This window comes from Lepisosteus oculatus, chromosome 16, assembly GCF_040954835.1.
Source record: "Lepisosteus oculatus isolate fLepOcu1 chromosome 16, fLepOcu1.hap2, whole genome shotgun sequence".
Taxonomy (NCBI): Eukaryota; Metazoa; Chordata; class Actinopteri; order Semionotiformes; family Lepisosteidae; genus Lepisosteus; species Lepisosteus oculatus.
In genome coordinates this window covers 11,692,314-11,712,578 of record NC_090711.1, presented here as the reverse complement: position 1 = coordinate 11,712,578, position 20,265 = coordinate 11,692,314, and positions in this window count along the sequence as shown.

Sequence of the window (20,265 nt, the reverse complement as noted above, 5' to 3'; positions counted from 1 at the left end):
TATATTTTTGCTGGGCTATCTAAACTCAAATCAGTCTGAAGTTTTGGTAAATTATTCGTTGTTATTGAGCATTCTGCCTAAGCCTGTGAATATTTGTGTCCTTTAAAATAAAATTGCAATACTTGCTGTGATGCTGAGTTCTTAAGATTTCCATGGTATAATGTGCTCTAGGCTGTATGTGGCAAGTATTCCTTCAAACAGGTTGTTTACATAACAGTGTGTAATTACTGTGCGGCACTTTTTTTATTTTTTACATCTATTTTCCCTATGTTCCTTTGTCATATATTAGTATTTGTATTTTCAGTGTAAATCAACCAATTTCAGAATTCCGATGTCTTCAATATTTCTTAGCAGACACATATATTTGCTGATATTGACCTCTCCAGCAAGCCCACCTAATTTCCTCAATGTCTGAAACACAGCAAGCACAACATTCAGAATTTCTCAAATCGTTATCCAGGTACTGGATATTTCTGAATTCAAAGCATTGACCAAAAAGCTGATTTTTCACTCACTGTGCAGTTGAAATATGAACTATAACCTGGTTTATATAAAAGAGACTGACAGCATATCTTGAGTTTTTGGAATGGATGGAAATATTTTCTGTTTTAACAACAACTGCTACTGTTATTTCCATGGAGAAGTTGATTTAAAACACAATAAAAGCAGTTAGCCAATGAAACTGCAGTCTAGGCAGTTGAAAAAGAAAATATACCATTTTCTAATGCAGGTGAGGAGCCAACTGTTAAAGTGTCCAAGGCAAATTACGTGCTATATTACTCTTTGCTTCCTAAGAAAATGTATGAAAAGCTTTTTTAACATGATGACTTTCATATCAGCAGACAGACAGTCTTTCATCTTTATGCCCTTCTTTTGTAGTTAGATTTTCATTAAGCCTTTTTCAAAGAGAATTATTTTTCTCAATTGACATGTATTCTTTGCCTGATAGTTTTGTCAAGATTCCACCTTTTGGTTAAAAGATGTGAATGATAAAGACTACAATATTGAACAACATCTCTTCCATAGTCCATACTGTAATTTACAGTACATGTATGTAAATTGTAATTCAATTTCCTTCATTAAATGTTTTGTTTCTCCCTGAAACTACAACAATAATTACAATGACTGAAGTAATTTTACCATGTTTAAAACAATTGCTGTTATGTTTGTACGTGTTTATGTTTGAAACTATTGTCTAATGACATTGATAGTTTTAGAGGTTTGCATAAGATTAGACATATTTAATTATTCTAAATTAAGGTACCCTTTCTGTTTGGAATTGTACAGGAACGCCAAATTTACTTGTATGAAAGAAACTGAGTAGTTCTGAGCAAGGAGAACTGGGGATCAGTGTGTGTTCTCCGAAGCTTCTCCACATTGTTTCTGAAAAGTGAATCTGAGTCTATTTATCAAGACTGGAAGTAGCTCATTCACAAAAAATAATCTGTGTATACTGTTTGGTTTCTGCAAAAATCTCCTGCATATTTCCCTGTAAAGTTGCAGTTTCATTTCAAAAGAAGATATTTGTAGACATAAACTGTCATATTGATGTCATACTGATGTAATCAGGTGGACTTCACAGCCTTTGACAGACTCTATTAGAATTAATGTGATTAAGAGAAATTTGCAGATAAAGGTTTTAATTTTTATGTTTTATATTACACCCAGCCAACATTTGATGTTTTTACATGATAATTGCACCAAGTACAAACCTTTCATGAATGCATGAAAGTTGGAACAATGAAAGGTATTTGACTGCATTTTGATACCAAATCCCACGATCTTCTTTCCTAGATATTCAATCGTCCTGGTATCTGTGTTCCATTGATCGATTTAACTCTAAAGTTGGCGGTGTCAATTATAGCAAAGTAGTATCTAATGCAAACTGTCCTGCATCTATAACTCACTATTACCCCAGATGGATCTACTTCCAAGCCTCGATGCTCATTCATTTTCTAATTATGCTGAGGTTTTGGCCATTGTGACCTAACTATACAGAGGTGTATGCTTCCAGCTATTGACTGGTTAATGTTTGCGACTGTACTATGCCCCTGTGCACTCAATTCAAAACCACTGATGTCCAGAGCTCTTCCAAAGGTTCACTACTGAATTGCCCATGCCCCTGAGTCTAACGATGTTAGACTATAATGATAATTCTATCTTCCTTTTGGGTCTGCAACAATTGTGTCCACAGGTTTTTTGACAACACTGATTCAATTATAACCATTAACCATTAAAAGTTGAAGGAAGGAAGAGTAAGGGAAAGACAATATCAAAAATGTTTTGAATCTTTCTTAAAACCATTTCAAAGTATTACAGTTATTCCTTTGCAAATTAGGTCAATTATGTGGTGTAGAATAAGAAATCCAGTCAACTCTTACTGTGAAAATATTAAGACTCTGTACACGCAAGTGTTGAATTTCAATGGTCTCTCTTCAATCAGTTTGATATTGTATGCTCTTACAGGTAAAAAAAGAAGGTCCTTTTTAGGCAATTACTTCATCCGTCACATGAAAACAAAGAACAACAAGGGAATCTGCCCACTGTTGCTAATTATTGCTCTTATTGCTCTTATTAGGCAGTTTTAAGTGAAACAAGGCATAAGAACATAAGAATGGTTACAAATGAGATGAGGCCATTTGACCAATCCAGCTGGTCTGATAATAGTTAATTGAACCAATAATCCCAGTTTCTTGAAAACTGGATATTGGCTTCAGCATCGTGGCTGGGGAGTTTGTTCCAATGAAAATGTCTCTACATAGAAATGTTTTAAGGTAGTTGACCTTAAAGATATTTCTGTTCATTTTACATATACTTGCCTCGCTTTTGTTTCGTACATTTTATTATGGATTGACTCCACTTTACTTTAGCAGACTATAATGATAACACTATTTATACAAAACAGTATTCCAGTGGTACTGCACAAGTCTTGTAAGAAAAGGTCATGAGATGCAAGTGAATCATTTGCAGATATGCTATTTTGAGGGGGAGTGAGTTACAGTAGACTGGCAGAGGGAGTGGTAGACAGGGACGGACACTTTGAATTCCAAAACAAGAGGTCATGGGTTCAAGATAGAAGATAACCTGTGCTTTGCTAAAGACCCCTTGGTGGTTGGTGGAGTATTTGTTGTCTTATAAATTGACTTTATAAAGTTGTCATAAATACCATAGTAAAAGAACAGAAAAGTGCACCAAAGCACAGCGAAATCACAGTAACTAAGTGGTGCAGTAAAACATGATATAATGGAAAACATGGTGGAACAGACTGAATGCTTCTTAAAGGCATGGAAGACCACTGGCAAAATGATATAAAACGTGTGGGCCACCACTGCATATATCGGTGTAATTTCTTTCCAAATGATCCACAGTGGCTTTTGCAGCATTTGGATTGAACCTTGATATTACAGCACAAGTATATTATTTAAATTCAAGAACAAATTACATCGGAGGACAATTTCTCATTGACAGTGAGAGTCTAGAGAGTACCCATGCACTATGCGGGACATTTACTGGAGCAAAGTAAGTGAAGTACCTTAGTCAAGGGTGCAACTGTAGCCTCCCAGCTGGGATCTAAATGTATGAGTCCCTGCGCTAAAGCCCATAGCACTTACAAGTATTCTGCATGGCTCCTGACTGTTGACTAATGTGGATCAGCCTAGCAATAACTCTGGATCGTGTGCCCTAGCTGATAGCTTCCCTTAAAAAAGCTCAAGGAAACTAAAAGCATTTTAAGAATTCTATCTACATTTTGGCAAAAACTAGCACATGCCTTACCTGCAATAAGAAATAAGTGCTTAATAGCTTTTTTTCTCTCAAGCATGTAATCAAGTAAAGGGAAAGCCAATATCCTGAATAGTAAGAACTTCACACAGTGGACATTCATGTGCATTCCCGATCATGTAAAAGTGTTGGAAAGCATGGATGTTAGTTTTAATTTTTTTAATACTTTTAATAAGTCTCATAAAATGTTATGTTCGATATCTAAGATACGAGGAGCTGGCCTCTGCCATAACCTTTTGGTTTGCTAAGGTGAAAGAAATCCTTGTGGGAGTCAAATGTTGTCTGTTGCGATATCATTGTGTATGTAGGAGGGTATAGGGATTAAAAGAGATCAGAGATCTAAAGACATTCGGAGATCACACACGCTCAACACACGCTCAAGCTTGTGGCGCTTCAAGGGATGGTAGTAGTTCTTGGGAAATATGGATTGTGTCCTGCTGAGGAACTGTGACAGTAGTACTGTATAAAGGCTGAATTTCATGTGCTGTTTTCTGCAACTTCGTATGTATGAATTCCATTATATTAAACTCACAAAAGATGCACAGTCAATTCAGTCTTTGTCAAGCTAAACATCTACATGTGCACCTACAGAATTAAAATGAACATCCATACATGTAGCAGACTTTTCCAGTCGTACCTTTGTGTGCTTGAATTATGCATGTCCTTGATAATGTTTCATATGTTCTTATGTTGTAAGATATCAAATCAAGACGTGTTTCTGTCTGTTCCCTTTGTTAAGCTTTTGTTACCTCTTTCTCAACAATTCACATTTCTATATGTGAATCCACTTTTGAAGAAGAGAAAAGGCATCTGAGTACAGTTGCACCTTTTTCAGTATGTAATGGAACTAATTGCAATTTAACGGGATCTCAGTCATTGCCCCGATTGTGTTGATTGCCTGCCTACAAGCTTATAAGTCTTTAGTAATTAGTGCATTGCAAAATTAATGTTTCAGGCTTCAGACTACAATGTTGGTTATACCTGTATAGCCATCTGGAATATCAAAGTCCCAAATTGCACGTTCATGTTATGGAATCCAAGTAATGGATTATAATGAAAACAAATACGAAGAATTTTACTGGCATTGACATTTATTGAGGTAAAGCGATGTTCCAATAAAGTCAGTTAATTATCCTGTGCTAACGTTTTGCGAGATAGATAAAATCCCCTTAAGGTGGGAGTAAGTAGGAGGAGGTGCATTACGTAGGAGGTGCATGAGGTTCAAAATCAAAATGAGTAGAATTTCACAGCACTTCAAAAATGAGTACTCAGTTTCAAAAAGTGCCCTGTCTGGAAACACCTTTTATGCTTAAAGATATCACTTCTGTTGGTACTGCATAATCACATCTTCGCGTGTTTTAAATGCAAATGGAAATACAATTCCACCTGAGAAAACAAAATGCACTAAAGGACAGTACCAAATGTTCACTTTATTTAACATGCCTTCATATAAACACAAGGCTAATTAAATTAAGTTAACTGATGTCTTTTGGATTCTGACTAAATTGTATTATGACCTGATTTCTACTTGCACATCCACAGGAGAAGGCAAATTCATAACACAAGAAAATAAATAACCCACTATTATGCCCTGTTGCACTAAAAAATAAACATTTAGCGATATCTACAATTAGTGCAATTGTTAAAAACAATCTACCAACTTTCTACTGAAGAAAACAATGTGTTTTATTGTACATCATGAGTGAAATATGTGAATGGCCTGCTTTTATCTTAAATAAATATAATCAGATGCATGAGATTATAATTATGATGTTATAATATTTAATTGTTGCTGACTTAATATAGAATGTGCAAGATTTTGGGGAGTGCCTTCCTGTGATCTACAATGTGTCACCAAGTGCTTAAAAAAACAATCCATTGCCCAGACAAACACATTAAGCACAATTCTGTAGAAGTAATTTTGTAGCAGAAGATAAATTAATCTTTTCAGTTTGAACCGTGTCATCAATACTGTCCACAAAGAGCAATATGCTTTGGGAGTTTTTGAGTGAAATGACAGCATTTTTCATCACCCAGTGGATGTAAGACATTTCAAATAACGTTTTATGTCATAGCAGGCCAGAAATATTGTGTATCAGAGCTAAAAACAATAAAACCATACATTTTGCATGTGGGGCTGCATGGTGGTGCAGTGGTTAGTACTGTAGTACTGCTGTCTTGCTGTGCTGGGGCTCCAAGTTAAATTCCTGGGGTGCTATCTGTGTAGAGTCTGTATGTTCTCCCCATGTTTGTGTGGATTTCCTCCAGGTCATCTGGTTTCCTCATACAGTCCAAAGGCATATAGGTACAGTAAGTTAATTTGCTTCTGTTAAAACTGGCCCTGGTGTGAGTGCGTTTGTCTCTGTGTCTGCCCTGAAATGGGCATGTGTCCTGTCCAGGGTATATCCTGCCTTGTGTCTATTGCTTGCCAGGACAGCTTCTAGCTCCCCCACAAACGGGTGGATGGATTTTGTATCAGCTGATCCAGTGACTATAGATAATCCATTTTTTTAAATGACATTGAAGGTTATGCCTGCTTATCAATAAATAAATTAGTTCTGAATGCAATCAGTGCAGCACTATAATCTAATCAGTCCTCTTTATTTCTTTATTTCTCTTTATTACACATAAGGTCCATTATGTGTAAATCTCTCTTGTAGTCCTAATCCACCATAAACAGCATCACTTTCCAAGTTACTGGCCAAAGGGTCTCCAAACTAAAATCTGAACCTGTGTTCAGTGCAGGACAGCTAAAGCATCATTTTAGAATAATCACTGCAACATCTGTTGTAAAAAAAGAATAAGCTCCCAGAAGCTCATATTGACTTTACAAGTCCTGGAATGAGTGAAGATCATTCTCATCAACAATATTTACTAGATTGCATTTTAAAATGTTTTTCAAGGCCTGTGTCATTTTAGGATAAGTGCATTGTGTGATTTTAGTCCATGCAATGCACTAATCATACTGTAATTGCCCTACTACAGAAACAGAATTTGTTCCTCCTTTGAAATGGGGATTGCATTTATGTGTCTCTGGGATAGAACGCTATACCAACATCAGTCGGCAATGTCAATATTTAATCATCAGACAATGCTTTCTATTGAGAAGCTAATTGCGCGATAATCACTGTTGCAAGGTTATTTCGTTTTGTGATTTGCTGTGGTAACAGTCCAAATCTTGGGAAGAATCTATGAACTTACTTAATCATGGTGTACTACACTGTTAAAAACATTTGCACAAAGCAATCTCAATTATAATCTCTCACACACAGAAAAAGAAAACGTGAGTGCAAATGTTTGTGCATATCTGTGTGTTGTCAGAATAATAAAGGTCAGTTTGGGCAATTAAATTATTATTTTGTTGACTTGTACTCAATTACTATGTTGTGGAGAAAAAAAGTCTGTTTTAATTTACACACACATCAAAAATGCCCAGTTCTCAATATAATGTATACATATATGATTCAAACTTCCCGTTTATACATTTCCAAAGACAGAATGCAGTTTCAGTGTAGAAGTATCATTTGTAACAAGTATGATGGAGTTGGGTAGCGGTAATTCTTTCTTAGAGAGAAAGTAGACTGAGGGGACAGAATGGTAAGATTTTTCAAGAATTCTATTAGAAAGCTAACAAACAATCCATGGCAAATCAAAGCACAAACTTTAAATGTGCCTCGCACAAGGTCCTGTTATTGGACTTGAAAGCTGGACTTCAAGTTCGAAAAAAGTTCGAAAATACATTTTCCTGCTACAAGCTGCTCCCTTTTGTCTTATTGTTATCATAGCATGTGAGCTTGGAACGTTTCTGAAGCACAAAGAAGAATTTTACGACCCCTGTTGAAACAAAGATTTGATTTTTTAAAAGTCCAATGCTGGGCTCTCTCTTTGAAACAATAGAATATTAGAATCCCATAGAGACACTGACAGTTCTTTTTTAACCTTCATCCCCTGATTTAGAACTTTGTCATGATGATGATGAGAAGAGGAAAACGGAGAACGCTGACATACAAATCAAAGTAAAACATTTTCAGAATCATCATTCTTTGGTGTGCTTTATGGTTCCCTTTATGGTACCTTATGGTACTTATTTCTTACTGGTGTAGTCCTACAGTACCTTGAGTTCTGAGCTTCTGGGATTTCTCACTGTACAATTAAAGACCTGGGTTTTGAGCATTAATATAAATATACAAATATATATTTCAGCAGCCTAAGTCCATTTATGATTTTGATCTAAATCTTTCTGGCTGTCGGAAAGTGAAGTCAAAGTCTACTTACTCATGATACAAATTTTCACATTTTTTTATCCTTGTGATCAAATGATCACAATGAGGCAGCTGGTCATGAAAAGTAATCTGTAACATGGAACCTGGAATCTACCACTTAACAAACCGAAATCATGGAAGAGCTATGTTAATACTTTTAATGATACATTTTTAATACAGTTTCTAGATATAATAACAGAAATTTGGGAAATATCTCTGGGACTTTTAATATGCCAAAAAATACAATTCAAAGGCTTTAAGATACATAAAATGACCTGGAAGGAGATTTATTTTGGTTTTAGTGATTTAATTTTCTCCACACAGCCAATATGAAAACAATAAGAGGTACGTCCATGCTCATAAAACGTTCTGCTCGCTCCCTTACTGATCTCCAGTCACAATATTATTACAAATCCACATTCCAGCTGATTTGTATTTATTAGCTGAAATAAGGATGAGTATTAAAAACATAAATAAACAATATTGAGGTCACCTTAGGGTGTGCTAGATTGAGATGCCATTTGACCTTGGACATCTCACACCATAGAATGACTTGAGTACAGCAATGGCTCCACTTGTCTTATTATTGAATGTTTAATCATTTTCCTAAAGTGTATAAAGAAAGACACTGTAGGTGTTCTAGCAACATGACACTAGAAATAAATCAGCTGTGATTACGAAAAGGACACAGCATGGCCCATGTGCAGCTTGAAAATGCCACGTCTGAAGACATTACCCTGAACAGTATGGCCGCAGGTCATCTACACATTAGGTCTCTTGCAGACAATACTGTGCTCAATTTTAGTAAAAAATAGGAAATTCTTCACAAGGGTGATACACCTCTTTCGAATAATATACACTATGCATTCTATATGCAGCTGTTGTGCTTTCTCCTTCTTCATTATCCCCACCAATTCTGTGGAGATAGAAAAATGAACAAAACGTAGGAATTGTTAAAAACCAAAAGAATTACAACTTAGCTTCTGGGAAAAAAAAGCTTTGTTACTCAGGCATTTAAAAGCCCTAATTGGCTCAAAGTCTTTTTTTTTGTATCCAAGGGAGTTTAACTGGGCTAACACTGAAGTGAAAGCAGTTTTTAACTCTACATCAAAGGGACAGATATCACAGTGCTATATAAAGACAATTTTATGTTAAACTCCTTTTTACCAGTGCCAGTCAGTTAAAGTCAAATGACTATTTGGGAAATGCTCAGTTGGGAACAAAGCAGTTGATTTTTTTATTGTGTCAGACTCTAAGTTTTATTTTCCCTCTGCCTTTTCTGAATATATACCTAAACTCCAGCAGAACCATCAGCACAGCTCAATATTGTCTTACAATGTTGTCTGTCACTCGGTCAATTCATTGTCCCACTGGAGAGACAGCAGTGACCAAGCAACATCATTATAATTGATTTCTTTCCTGTTAATTGTGACACCAAGAGAACTCTAAATATCTAAGAAAAGCAGGAAAAAAAGCAGCAAAGAAAGGAATAAATGGCTGTCTAGACGGTTTATTGCTGCAATAAGACTTGGAACCTCAATATGCTGTTTTCTGGCACAAACTGTTCAGACTAAACAAGTAACATTTGGAGCAGATAGATGATTTATAATGAGCCACACTACCCATGGGAACTCAATCTGTTGTCCTGCCCCCCACACACCCAGACTCCCAGTCTTTTTACCAGTGTGGTTAATAGTATAGACGTTGGGCTAAAAATGAATTCTGGAACAACAGATCATCAAGGTTCTTTAACAGGTGATGACTTCTGATTTCTTCATGTTGTTTATGTTTCAACTTGCACATTTTTAGCTAAAGCAGGATTTCAATCACTATAATGAGTGACATTCTCTCAAGCAGTTTGAATATTAATTATTGCCATTAGAAAGAATGACTTGTCCTTATGTTAATTTAACAAAAGAAAATTTGATAATGAGAGCCTACAGGCAACTGAACATTTCAAGAACATTTAAAATAGTATGCAATGAAAAGGACAACAATTCACCTTATCCCAAATCCCAAGCTCCAAACGTCTGTCTGTCTACATTGTTTCACTTGAAGTGTATCTTCTTTTGTTTGCCACAACATCAGAGGACACAAAAAGGCCAGTGGCAAAATTCTTTTTGCCTTACATTTACATAAACCTTTGATTTTGTTAGATGAAAAACTGGTTCTAATGTGATAGAATTTTCTCAGAAAAACACATATTTTATGAATTCTATTTTGAGAACATTCTCATACTTCTCATTTTAATCTAAATAGTATTTTCCTCTGTACTGCATCTATGTACTGCATAGAAAAGATCTACGACATGTAGAATTAGTAATATACATTGTTATATAACAAGCACGTTTTTCATCTTATTTGCTGAAAGGACATTTTTTTTCCGCCCAGTGCTTGCTAGTAAGGAATTCAGTTGAAAAACAGACAACAGAATGATGACAATATAGCAAGAGTAAATGCACAGCAAACTAACACTTGCCGGATTTCATTATAGCACTGAAACCAGAGCAACACCAAGGCTACAACAACACAATAGAAACATAATTATTTTGTTTCCTTCAGACTTTAAACATGCTATTGTTAGGAATATTGGTAAGCCTTCTTTAGTTGGACAGAAAGGCAACACAATTGGATTGATACTATATATTGGAAATGACATAATTCGGGCTTTAACAAAGCCAAGGCTGACTGGGAGAAGAAAACCTATAGTGGTGGTCGTAATTACAGCAGGAGCAGAGCAGAATGAAAAAACCTTGAGAAGGACAATAAAGCCCTCCAAGGCCACAGTGTCCGAAATGACCCCAAACATGGACACAATTGCAGACACTCTCAACGCAATTGTTTCCCAGATATCGTTTAGAAATAAGTTGTGGCATGTCTGACCGATGCCCCCTTTGTATTTTGTTGACATAGTTGTCCTTTCAGACAAAATTGGAACAATTTTAGATGGCATAGCTGCAATGTGGAAACAACAGATAATCAAAGTGAAGAATCAATTTTTTTCCCAATATCTTAGAGAGCCCAGTCGTGCAGTACATTCTTCTAGATGGTACTGGATGAGATAGTATTTATTGTACCACTTCATTCAAAGTAATTTATTTACATTGTAAACTTCACTAATTCCTGTCCTCTACCATGGGAACTATACACTGTACATATATGGATCTGTCTGTATTCTCATACAGTATATCATATCTATACTTATAGAAAACATATAGATTACCGGTTCGTTTTTGGTTCTAAGCCCTTGCAATTCAGAAGTCCATTTATCCATTTTGACTCGTAGGGGAGTCGGGCGCAATGTGGGGTACATACACCCTGGACAGGACAGCAGTCCATCAGGGTGCGGGGAAGACATAGATACAGACATACACACAAACATAGTCTACCAGGGACAAGTTTCCCAAAAGCCAGTTAACCTATCAGTATGGCTGTGGGAGGAAACAAGAGCAGCCAGAGGAAACCCACACAGACACAGGGAGAACATACAAACTCCAGCAGGTCTGGACTTATTCCTGGGCCTCAGTCCCGCGGCGTAGCAGTGCTAACCACTGTGCCACTGCAGGAATTATAAATCATCATCCCGTCGATTATAAATCATGTTAGTTTATCAATGTCAGGGTTAGGTAGGTGAGGACCACACACTTTCCCCGGAGATACTTCCTTTTGATCTCCATCATTACCCCATTGCTCAGACTGTGAGCTCCACGCTGTCTGTATAAGAGGGGTTGCTTCAGCTGAAAGACTATTGACAATCACCAAAGGTGCTGTAAACCTATGGGTAGCACGAAAAGCATGTGAGTCAGTCCTGCCTAGCAAGCCAAGGAAAAGCTGTACGACTCCAGCCCACCCAGCCCCCTGACCAGATGTACTTGAAGAATCCTGATCACAGCTGTCTGAGGACACACAGCCCAGACCCAAAAAGGCTAAATCAGGGCTGTGGGGTTCATTCTGCACACTGCAAGACTGATTAATTAAATGCAAAACTGATGTTTAAGCATTTAATTCAAATGTGTTTGAATGCTTATATAAAACCTAGAACTGTATCCCTTGGAAATCAATCAAGCAGAATGAACTAATAATATTTTACTTGTTTTCAGCAGCCCTTTTAAGTGACGCAAGCCTTTAAGAATGCTTTTGTTGTCTTCAATTTGCTTTTGAATTAACAAACACTTTAGCTATCCGACAAAACCCCTTTATCTCTAGGGACTCAAAGATTCAGCTGAAGGCTTACATTAAATGTTATAAACTTCATTAGCATAGATTCCAGGGGTGCACTTTTCCATAGCAGACAGCTACTTTGCAGAAAGCAAATGTAATCAATAACATTATATTTTAATTGACCTGACAAATTACATCTATTATGGTTCTGGGTTATGAGAAAGTAATGAGGTACCATACTTCACAGCTCTGGATTTTATAAAGTTAAATAATGATAATATAAACAAGATCACAGAAAAAAAAGTGTAAAGTATGGATGAAAAGGATAGAAAATCTCTTTAGGGCTAAAAAAGTTAGAACCCCATTTTTGACTAAGAAACAAAAATGCCCATGAACATATTGAGCTTATGTTAGGGTATTGAGCTTGTTTAATAGCTAAACAAGATATATTTTATTGAATATTGTTTTAAAATAGTTGATCATCCTCAGATCTCATTCTGCAGGAAACAACAGAGACATGCAAGGGAGCAACAGCAAATTATCTGATAGCTCCACCCCTGTTCCTGCTTAGCAACTCTGTCTCAGTTCATTTTAAATATCCCCATAAGCCAGAGGGTACTAACAGTTCCCCGAAATACCAGTAAACTAGCAGTCATCCTGCTAACACCTCCTTAGTGCTAGCTACGCAATGTGCCAGAGCCAATGGAGAACTTCCCTTGCAGATGCCAGAGCCTGATCTGCTGTAGGTTTCTTTCCTTTTTTGATATCATGCATCAGAAAGCGTGGAAACAATGCCTCCTTCGTGTTATTGTTTAACAACCACACTCCAGAAAGTAGAGTGGTGCACGTCAAGCACACATAGCAGAGTGCACTAATCTTCCAAAACCGCCTCTTACTGTTTGAGATTCATCAAGTTTTATATGCAGGCTTCGAAGAGGGGCATGTGAATCAATCATTTGCAGTAAAACAGTTTATCTTCCTCATTCTAATCATTGTAATTAACAAATTGTAGGTCAGCATTTTTTTTAGGTTATTGGTAGTTACAAGGTCATCAGTTCTGTCCTACAGTAATGACCTTTTTCCTACAGCACAGGTTCTTATTACAGGTACTAATGTTGCCAGACTTAATCCTTTATTTTATGTATGTGATCAATACATGAGATTTAGATTTGCAGGACAGTGGTACTCCTTGTGAGGATTCGAAGGTGTCCACAGAGATTGTCCAGAGTGTCCTCCAAAAACAAACAAAAACCTTTTACCCAAAGACCAGCAATCTGTAAAATCAGTTATTTTCTGCCTCGCTCTGCTTCTTTAATCAAGCTTCTATAAAAACAGGTTTATAGTGTAGTTCTAGTAGTAGCTTAGTGATACAAAGATGTGATCTAGCCATTTTTCAAAAGAGCATGATTCCAGAGCTGCAATATCTTTTTTATATCAATGTTTTGTTCACATCATAAGCTGTTTGGTATTTACTACTGTCATAACAAAAGCTTTAACAGTTCATTTAAACAAATATATCAATGTAACATTTTTAATGACTATCCCTTAGAATGCTCTAGCCCACCAGATTATGCTCTAGTGTAGTTTTAATGATCTTTTCTATAACTTTAAATGCAATATAGCTAAGACTTATTTGTCTATAATCACCAGGTTCACTTTATGCATGGATGCCATATCTGACTGTTGGAAATGATTTGCTAACTCGGAATAACAACTCTTGCTTCCTGGAGTACAGTTGGCAGAATACCATCAGATCCTGGAGAGTTACTGCTAGTACCTGTAACAGGTACTGTTTTGTTTTATTATTTGTTAGATTATTATTAAAATGCCTGGCGAATGTTGCCGAGTCCTTCCTGAGAGAAATTCTTTTGATACATAAGCCATTTCCCTTTCATTGTGTAAATTCAATCAATCGTTCAACCAATCATCCAGTCAATCAATCAATCAAATTCTATCTAATCCATTTTGCAAGGCCTCAGTATTCAATCTGTGAATTAAAGCACCGAGCCTGCACACACTTTTAATGTATATTGATTAATTGCAGAATGCTGGCAGACAGATGGGAATGTATTATTTTATTGAAGTCGGAGAAAAGCACATTTTCCCCCAGAGTGGCCTTGTGCAAAATGCTAAAAACATCCGAGGCACCTCTTCCCATTTGTTGAGAGTTGTGCTTTTATTCCCTGCATCTGAAGGTTTACAAGCAAGCTTAGGGAGCTTTTAATGGTTGCTCGGGTGATTAATCACTGACTTGAGATTTTCTGCTGTATGGGGCTTCTCCAGCCCCCCATTTTATTATTTTCTCCCTTTGTCTGCCATCTTTGGATGATCCTGAAATACTTCCTCCATCCACCATAAATAACACTATTAAGTCCACACAAAAGAAGAAGCAACAGTTCTCATGCAAGAATTGATTTCCAAGGAAGGGATGGCTGATGCAGCCAAAACACATCAAGGAAGAAAGCAAGAAAAGGTTAGCTTGTGCTGTATGATTAATATAAGACACCATCTGGCCTTGGGTACATATTTATAAGGATTGTTTGAAAGAAAATACAGTATACAGAATCTGAAGTTACCTCCATTGAGCATTACTATGGTCATGGCCAATTGTACATTTGGGCACTCGCATTACAAGTGTTTTCATTTCAAAGGGTTCAGTATGATTTTTTTTTCCAGGTTCATTATCTGAGCTTTCTGTATAATTCCGCATCCCCCACGAACAATACATCAATAGCCTGTAACTCCCAGGGCTTTCATGTAACTCACAAAAGCTAATAGCAAGCATTCAACACAGGACTCAGGATCACAGCCATTCCTATTTCCAATTTTATCATTTGAAAGGTAGGCTGGGATTCTCATCCACTGTTTTGGCATTTGAAGGCATAAGACTAGGAGTTGAGTTGTGGAGTTTATAAGAAAACTGTTTCAATGGGATCCTGCACTTTAGGTTTAAGGTTTATGCAAACTATAAAGTTATATATAAAGTATAAAACTATATTTTAAAACAAATCTTAATAATTTCTCCATTCCCTTCAGAATACATATTATTTTCCATAAACTTGCTTCACCATCAGTTTTGGCCAAGAAAAAAAAAGGCAAGAAAGCAAATCAGGCAGATGCAGACACAAAAGTCTCATGTTTTATTCCATAAACCAAACTCTCTTTTCAACATAACATTTGTAAAACACACTGATCATAAGCAATGGGGAAATCTACAGTTTTCAGACTCATATGTTTTTATGGTCTCACACAAAATGTTAAAACATTTTAAGATGTGTCCAAACTACAAGAACATAGTACAAATATACATACAAATTATACATAACTACTTTTACACACCTCAGTGCTTATTTTACCTTGTTTGCCAGGGTTTAAGAAACTGCTACTGTTTATTTATGAACAACAAAATTTCTTGTACAGATTTCAATCATACAAAAATACTGAAGCACTCCGGAGGTAGACAGGACTTCAAAACTTGTATGTGAAAGAAGACAAGGCACACAAACTTCACTTTTTTGTCTTTCTACAATAACTAAAATAGCAACAAAAACGAACGTTGTTGCAGCCACTCTGCAACAAAGTTTTAACATTAAAATACATCTTTGGTTTGTTAAGGAAATGGTGAGGGCTAAGAAATCTTTTTAAGGGTTGATTCTCTGCTGTTTTTTTCTTTGGTTCTGTTAAGTGAGTTACTTTTGACAAAATCTGAAAACTACATTTGCTCTAAGATGGGAGTCTTAGTCCTCAAAGATAACAAGATTGGTTTTGTCTCTCACTATTGAGTGGAGGTGGGGGCTGGAAACAGAGGATATTATTTAAAGTGTTCCACAAACAAAGTCAGCAATTTAATGACCTCTTTTAGCTAGGGGGGTAAATACTAGAAGCCTAGAGAAATTATAAGGGAATGAAACAAAATGAACACATGTGGAGTGCTAATTATTTGAATTGAATGGATATATCATCAAGCCTAAAATGTCAGTGCAAATAAACAAGCCCCTTCCATATACTGCATATCTGAGATACCATTTTTATTACTGCCTCAGTGTGGGTCTTGAATGAAAATGCAGACAGCCTCACACCTTAAAGGGTCTGCGAAGAATGTTACCCTAAATAAACAAACTGAATCACTCAAATTACAAAGAAAATAATTAGCTTCTAAAGAAGATTTATTTCTGCAACAGATGTATTTGCATTTTTATAAATATAAGGCACAGATTAAATCATGCAATGAAGAGAAAACTGGAAACTAAAATACCCATGCTCTGACTATTAATATTAATATATGATTTTAAACTGCAAGCAACCTTGAGCAATGCAATCCAGAAAACTCAAATGAAAAATCAAATGAATTATATGAATGACACAGAAGTACTAGATGTTCTGCAATGTACAGAGATATCTTGTGCTCATAGCCTAAAGTAAAAATTCTATGAGAAACAGAACTCTAGAAGCATGGATCAGCTTACAAATTAGTATCAAGTTTATAAAGTAACACAGGCAGCAAGTATAATTTAAATAGGATAAATATAAGCATAATTTGTTATCAGCTAGTGACAATCCTGCTCACTTTGCCTGGTATCAATACTAAATTAATGGGGATCTCTTGCATTATCTCTGCTATTCAGCTTCAGGTTAAAACCCTCTGCTCCTTATTGGAGAAACTATCTTTAATGGAGGTTCTTTCCTACTGTTACTGCTATTTTTATTTCTAGACTACAGATTATTATTGGTTGTATTCATTCTTAATCTTCCAGTGTTATTTAGTACATTGTTATCGAAAACCCTTAATGCTCAAGGACAATAAAAGGACATAAATTACTTTTTTATGGTATTTTCCAGAATATAATCTCATTTCCAGAATGTTTCCTTATTTAGGTTGGGAGCTGTGAACTGCATTAAAACCAGACTGCACTAAACATCTCCTCCACCCCCTCTATGTAGGCGCACACCCGTATGTGAGCTGAATTCCACACATGGCTGTAATTTTATGCAGATTGCTCATCAGTTCCTGTGCAAGAGATAAACACACTAATGGCTGGCTTTGGCTATTATACGACTATGACAACTGCTTGCATCAACAAACAATAAAGTGTGAGAAGAGCAAGGTAAAGTGGGAAAACTATGGTGATCATTTCTCACCATGAGTCCAACATGGGTTTTGCCTCTGAGCTACAGCTTACAGGCTGCTGCAATGCTCACCAAATTGTCTAAATCCAATGTGTTGATCTTTATTAATGAGGAAAAAATGCTTTTCGGACATTTTTAAGTTCTGTTTGAAATACGGAATGATGAAAACTTGGTTGTAAGGACAGCAAGTTTGTCTTCATCGCTCAGTTTGTAACATTCACTACCTATGCTTATATCCCAGAGCAGCTAAACAATAGACTAATAATGACAGTATCAGCACATGTGAAAATGTAAGAGCCAGTGTAGCTCTGGTCTACAGACCTGATACAGCACAAGTTCTGGGAGTTGCTATCAATCCACAATGCGCGCAGAGCACACAGGTGAAATCAGCCCAGGCTGTACCAAGAGCAGACACAGTGAGAACAGTGAAGCCAATCTCCTGCGAGAGGAAACGGTGGAGCTCATACCCTTTGCAGTAACTGAAAACGTAAAACTGACGTAAAACACACACAAGAAACAAAATCAGAGTGAGTGAGTCACTGTCAGTTGAAAGGAAGTCTGTCCCTCAATATGTCTTCAATTCTGTGTTCAGATGGAACAATTTATTGGGTGGGATATTGTGGGAGAGGGAGTGGAATTAGGGGTCTCTCTCTGTTTTAACTAGCCGAGATTATCTGCTATAATTTAAGGCATCCTGATTCCTTTCAGCTGGGCAAAGCCAAAATACCATGCAACGGAGATGATGTGGTTGGAAGTCAGCTATGAATTATAACAAAATTGTGATGAGGACTGATCAAGGGTCTTGAGGGAAGTAAGATTTGCAAACAGTTTAACTTATTTCCCACAATAATACTAGATCGGTATATGGATAGATTATTTTAAAATAGCTGATCCTGTCTGGCAATTTTAAAGCACAAAATACAGATAATCCACTATATAGTTCAAAATCACCTTTTCCAAAACAATGCTGGTCAGTTTTGAATGACATTCTGCAAGAATATTTAAATATAAGAGTGAAAAACAATAACTGCACATGTACAGCAGGTGACAGAAATACATATATCTACCTCTAGTAAAGCAGGAAAGGAGGAGAAACAGAGCGATGAAAAATGAAAAATACAAAAAACATTTTTGCTGTTTCTGCTAATATATCAAGGTGTAAAAAAAATGAGTGTACAAGCTTCAGTTTGTTACAGTCTGCTTGTCTACAGGTCTCCTTCATAACTACAGAAGCTACTTTCCTTATCACATTTTGTCATTTCTTTATCTATCTATTACAGTGTGACACAGTGAATTAGGTATGAAACACACCAAATGGCAGACTTGATTGTCCATGTCAAAACTTTCTTGTTAGGAGTTTGTATTCTTTATATCGGATCATATGTAAGTTATAAGTACCCATATTGCTCTTTTTTAATATGTGTGTTTCGAAACAAGCAGGCTCAGACCACATATATGTGTGTAGATGTGCATTAATGGATGGTATTACGCACTGATTGCAACCATATGGCAGAAGGCTCCATAAGTGTGATGAATATGAACATTGATGATGGTAAGAGATGGTTTGCTCCTTGACCAGCGCTCCATCAACTGGTGCTCCAAACCAAGAAGAATATGCTGAATTAATATGGGTGTACAGGAATTCAATCTCATACTGCTTTATCTATAGTTCAGGTGGGTAGCTGCGTCAGCTTGTATAGGCTGCAAAGGAACGAGTAATAGGTTTATTCCCTGCTGAAAAGAGAAGAAAGAAAACACAACGTTTGTTGATAGGAATCAAGATATTTTCTAATCAAAATATTTTTTGTATAAGAAAGGATCAAAAAGAGATTTCAAGACATGAATGCAAATATTAAAACCTTAATATTAATAATAATTATTAATATAATCAATAAGAGCCATACACTATAAAAAAGATAACATAAGAACATTACATACAAGATAAGGCCAAATAGCCCCTTTTGGTAGTTAGTAACTAATTGATTCAATCATTTCAAGGCATTTTTTGAAAGAAGCCAGATATGAAAAGAAAACCACTGTCAATCATAAAATACTGACTTCATAACAGCTACATGGTTCATTTACAATATAAATGCTGATTGTTTCAAATCATTTTGATTCAGTGCAGGATTATTTCATTCACTGAATAAAACCCATTTAAAATCCTAAAATGTTTATTGTGAAATAAATCTTTTTTCTACATTATAATACTACTATATCATTTTCAGCTTTACTGGAATCTCTGTGATATTAGAATTACTTCCAAATTATGCTTGTGACTAAAAATCACTGAAAATCACCTCTTTTATATATAGAATAGAATGTTTTTATATATCTGCATGAAATGGTCATTCAGACATTTGGAACCATTTTACCTGGAGCAGTTAAAGATGGCTGATATTTTGCTGATGTTGTATTTTTTAAGTTACTACAATAATGCAATCAAGTGTAATTAGCTATTTTAATTTAAAAAATAGTATGTTAGTTAAGTTACACTACTAAACAAACACAGAAAAAAAAACACGGCTATGCAAAATTCCTTTCCTCTCACCAGGAAATCAGTATCTTTAAATCTAGTTTTTACCTCCATTTGTCAATGTTAATTACTTCTGTCAATGTTATTCCCAGGAAATATGCATATAACTGAATTCAACAACTTAATCTAAATTTAATTTTCTCCAATTAAATGTTTTAAAACAGGAATTTCAAAACATTTACAGTTGGAGATGTTAAAGAATGATTGCAAGACAATTGGTCTAAGGTTTTTATAAAACAGTTTTGTTATTATTGTAAGTAAATGATAATAAATAACAATAATATTATTGATACTAATATATTATTAATAATAATTGATAATAAATAATACTAATTAAGCACAATCTTTTAAAAAATTGTTACAATTGACAACAAAATGTTGTGCCATGTTAGTTTTTAA